This window comes from Limulus polyphemus, unplaced genomic scaffold (assembly GCF_000517525.1).
Source record: "Limulus polyphemus unplaced genomic scaffold, Limulus_polyphemus-2.1.2 Scaffold485, whole genome shotgun sequence".
Lineage (NCBI taxonomy): Eukaryota > Metazoa > Arthropoda > Merostomata > Xiphosura > Limulidae > Limulus > Limulus polyphemus.
The window spans coordinates 339,100-343,422 of NW_013666095.1; positions in this window are offsets into that span (position 1 = coordinate 339,100).

Consider the following 4,323-nt stretch of genomic DNA (forward strand, 5'->3'; position numbering starts at 1 on the left):
TATCTAACCAATAGAGGAGTGGCATACTGTGGCTTTAGTTCATAGAAAAAGGCAAATAATGGGTTATTGTAATGTATATTTTATTTTGCTACATCACAGAGCACAGTTTACAGAATTGTCAAAATGTTGATTCAATTACCTTTCATATTCGATGACGAGGAACCCACTTTGAGACTAATAATGCTTGGAGATGGCTTGAATGGGTAATAAAAAAAACAACTTCAATATAAGTTCAACATAACAGCAAATATACAATGTTTCAACAAGGTTTTGTACTTGATGATGACAAAACCTTGTCAAAACGTTGTACATTTGCTGTTATGTTAAACTTATACTAAAGGTTTTCTTCATTACCCATTCAAGCATTATTTAAGTTTTGTATCAGCCAAGTAATGTACATACATAGGTAGTATTGATGGAATCAATGAGGCTCATAAGAAGCTTATAAGCAAATTTAAACAAAGAGGATAAACTGTTGATTTAAAATTGGAACATTATCATTCCTACATTTGAAAGAAGAGGAGATTGGAATGAAACAATCTTCATTACAGGAACTATTAAGACATTTCTTGTACATGCTTTCAGGGATTGAGTAACCAGCAGACGTTTTCCACACACAACACAACCAGCATGGTCTTCAGATGTCACTTTTGTTGACTTTTGACTATCTGGCCCTTAAAGATTTTGATTTACTATGAATTGCTTGCTAGCTTGACAGTCTTAAAATATATCACTCAGCTGGGTCTCACATTCTCTTATGATTGAAAAAATGAACAGAGAATATGTATTTTAATTTCTCAAACTTTGTGGTTCATACAGCACAAGTTGGAGATTGTTCTTGCAAAAATGAAGGAACCTGTACACAAGCATGTGGTATTATTTCAGTAACTAAGTTAACTTGGCTTAGTACTCGGCACCAATTGTAAAAAACATTGGCAGTTTTCTCCAACAGCTGTTTATAGGATTTTAGTGATATAAAAAGCATAATGTGTGAAAAATTCTATCACGTTACATAGAATAACTGCAAGTACATTGGATAAGCTTCTTACCTGTACTACATTAACTCAGTTCATTCACAGAATATATATGTATGCATAGACTAACTTTTCATATACATCACATACTTGTATAGATAACTGCATGTGTACGGATTAATCTTCTAATGTATATCACATAGTTTAGCTCACATAATTATCAAGACGTATATTTATTGAACAGCCTTTTGAGTACTTCATATATGCTGTAGCACAGTTTGCACTTTTATAAAGAGAGTATGTACATGGAATAACCTTAAAGTACATTATTCTGAACAATAACTCTATGCTTGATGATTATTACTTTCTCTATAGACTATATGACACACTTTAAATGTTAATAAAATAACTTCATAAATATGAAATCAATTTTCTAACTATATGTAGCAGGAAATTAAAATGTTGGGTAACACAGGGCCCACTGTAATTACAAAGAAACTATCATACTACAGCAAAACTGCAGGTTTATTCAATATTTGTTACAGGTGTAGCTTGTAGTAACATCTGTTAATTCTAAATAAATTTTCATATAGTCTTAAATAAAAAATGTGCTATCTTGTGTTAATACAAACTACATGAAATTAAAGCATTCTCACCGATTTTACTTTTACTGCAATAATGCTATACATGTACTGACATGTCTGAAAACACATCATCAAACTCCAAGCATATTTCTTATATATAATAGTTTAAGATAATCTTATTATGTGTGCATCAAATGAGAAAGTAAAATCTACAATATTTAAAAAGCATTTCAAATTCATCACAGACCGTCCATTGGTTATATGTTTAAAAATTGAATTAAATACAAATAAGAGAGCAGAAACATGCCAATTACTTAACAAAATTTATTTCAGAATGAAATCTGTACAAGATACTTAAAATTACTTTCACAGAGTAGTGCAACACATACAGTAAGAACCACAGAAACTAAGCTTCATTAAACTGCTAAAAATAAAATTGGCACAAAAGGAGAGGTACATTTTTCACATGAATTGTATACAACATACAAGAAAAGATAATGCACAAAATTACAGTTCAAATTATAGTTTGTAACCTTCACATCGTGTAAATATTATAATGCATATGTGCACTTCCATTAAACATGAAAGATTTACTTTATCATACATAAAACAATTTATTCTTCCAGAGAATGAAACTGTACTCCACTGCTATGCAAGATAAGTGTTTAAACTACATTTACTATTAAAAAACATCATAAAAACTTAATCAACAGCATGCAAACATATTTTATAATCCTTCTTACACCACAAAATCTCAACACATTTTTTCATTACTCATGTTTCAAGTTTATTATAACTACTGACATTGACTAGAGAGCAAAAATATTATACAGTTGCACATTCCTGCATACGTTTGTATATATAAATGTTTATAGGCAATAAAATAATTTGTAGCATGATAATCACCCTCACTAATTAAACAAACATCACAAAACATTCAGATCATGTAGCACATTTAAGCCACAGACTGGTTTACATGTACATTCAAAAAACTACAGAAGAGGCTGTATTAACTACATTTATTTACACACGCATGTCAATATACAAGTGTAACATGATAAAAAATCCAATCTTGGAAACCGAGATATAGTGATTTCAGGTGATGTTGTTACAAAAACTATTATTGAAGTGAAAACCATAATTTCACAATCAGTTTATGGTTGCTAGTGCGTTTATGTTCTACAAATAGTTGAAATAATAAATCAAAACTTGAAATTTGATAGTGTAAAAAACTTACAAAATGTTATGTAAATATATATTGTCAATATATATAATGAAGACCTTATTATGATCAGTTTAAGTTGCATAAATATAAATACAAAGAAAAAATACATGTATATGTATCTCATGTTTATTGACACTTTCCAGCAAGATGTTGATAAAAAATTCTGGAAATTAGCAATTGAAGATCAGAAGTACATGATGAGTAATGTAATTTAAAACACCTGTATCAGATGTGTATATATATATATTCGTGTGGTACAGTGTACAATATGGGATACTTGGAAAATCTTTCTAATTTTACTTCCATAATTTGATTAAACAGTCTTAAAAATGATTTTTAAACATATTTATGGACATTTCCCCATTTTTGTTTTAAAAATAAGATGGTAATGTTCAGTTGTTTTTTTTTTATTTTTATGGCTTTATGCACCTACATTACAAAAGTAAGTAATGTAGCATATTAGATAGCACTTTAAAGTTATAACTGCCTTAGTTAAAGACAGAAAAAACTTAAAACATATTTTACTTTCATCTATTTATTGTTAGACTTTCTATTAACAATCAGGTGTTCATTTTATCATTAAAACTGCCTTTCAAATTTTTTGTGCCATTGTGAACTTTTTAAATTTTTAGCACAACAGTAACTGCTGACTTAACTAACATTTAAACATTCACTATTTTTCTTGATGCAAGTCTTGAATATCTGCACCTTTACATGTATGATTAGGGACTAATGTTTTCCTGTTTAACAGAAAACTTTAATATTAATAAAATAATAATACTTTATGATACACATGCAAAACATTTACTCTTCAATTGTGATATAAATCAAAATATACTAATTTGAACACACTGTACTGTCATCACATTTAAGAATATACTTTGTGTTAACAGACATATATATTAGTTTAAAAATCCTTGTTAGAAGTTCAGATTTTTATTCAATAAAAATTCACTCGGATAAATATATTAATACTATCTACAAAGCCTTGAGGCACACACACACACACACATACACACAAAAATCATTTAGAGTGAAGCCTTTGTATCAACTCTTGAAGTACTGCAACATTTAGAATATATTTTAATTCACTGAAAGTCCTTTAGGAACAGTTTAACATAAAAAATTTACATGGAAAATTGTTCCTAAAAATTCAGTTTGTTGAAAATATCCTACAATATAATTATTATGTTTTTTATTTAAAACAAAAATTTATATATTGTACAAGTTTTATACTTTGAATCACATCATACTATAAAAAGATCCTTCTACATTGCATGTAATAGCAAGGTGTAGATTTACAGCACAGAAAGAGGAGAGCCACTTTAACTTATACCCCTAAAAAACTGATGCTTGTGTCATACAAAACACATCATCAAACCTTCATCGATACATTTGCATGGCCTTGCATTAGATTGTAGAAACATCAGCTTCACCAGAAAAAAAAAAGAAATTACAAATACAAGCATAGCAGTAACAAAAAAAAGGAAATTCAATTTGAAGTATACTAGTAATATATATATATATATATATATATACT